Source organism: Anneissia japonica, unplaced genomic scaffold (genome assembly GCF_011630105.1).
Source record: "Anneissia japonica isolate Jap-2015-1 unplaced genomic scaffold, ASM1163010v1 scaffold104708_len1842_cov102, whole genome shotgun sequence".
Classification (NCBI taxonomy): domain Eukaryota; kingdom Metazoa; phylum Echinodermata; class Crinoidea; order Comatulida; family Comatulidae; genus Anneissia; species Anneissia japonica.
Window position 1 is genome coordinate 1 of NW_022724851.1, and position 577 is coordinate 577.

The 577-nt window shown below is 40.2% G+C and overlaps 1 pseudogene; it reads left to right on the forward strand.

Annotated features, from left to right (window-relative positions):
- The first annotated feature begins 162 nt into the window (after positions 1–162).
- Positions 163–275, forward strand: LOC117112613 (annotated as a pseudogene).
- Positions 276–577: the final 302 nt, after the last annotated feature.

Sequence of the window (577 nt, forward strand, 5' to 3'; positions counted from 1 at the left end):
TTGTAAAAAATGTACTCGCGCAGCAGAGTGGTCAGGGGAGTCAGAGGAAATCCCCGCCAGACAAGTGCGCGTTGATATGAAACGTCATCAATCATAGAGCTTCATGATTGGATAATTATGCTATATGCCGAGATTAACTATGAGTGGAAATATCATCCAAATGTCTACGGCCATACTACGTTGAAAATACCGGTTCTCGTCCGATCACCGAAGTTAAGCAACGTCGGCCCCAGTTAGTACTTGGATGGGTGACCGCCTGGGAATGGCTCACGACCCCCCTAAGTACTTATCCGGTCATGCCTGGGTGCGTATGCACCACTGAACACTAAACCAGCGCCCTCTCTAATAGCCAAAAGCAAACTTTTTGAAACTTTAGTTTGTTGAGTGACTGAGTGAGTGTTTTTCCCACAACTTTTATAATAAAAGTTTGGTATATGACATCCTTGATAACATTTACTTTTCTAGTATTCTCTCAAATGTGCATTTTATTCCATATTTTAATAATCATCAAGCTTGCTACTATCATCATCATCATCATCATATTAGTACATAAATACATGGTATTGAATAATACAAA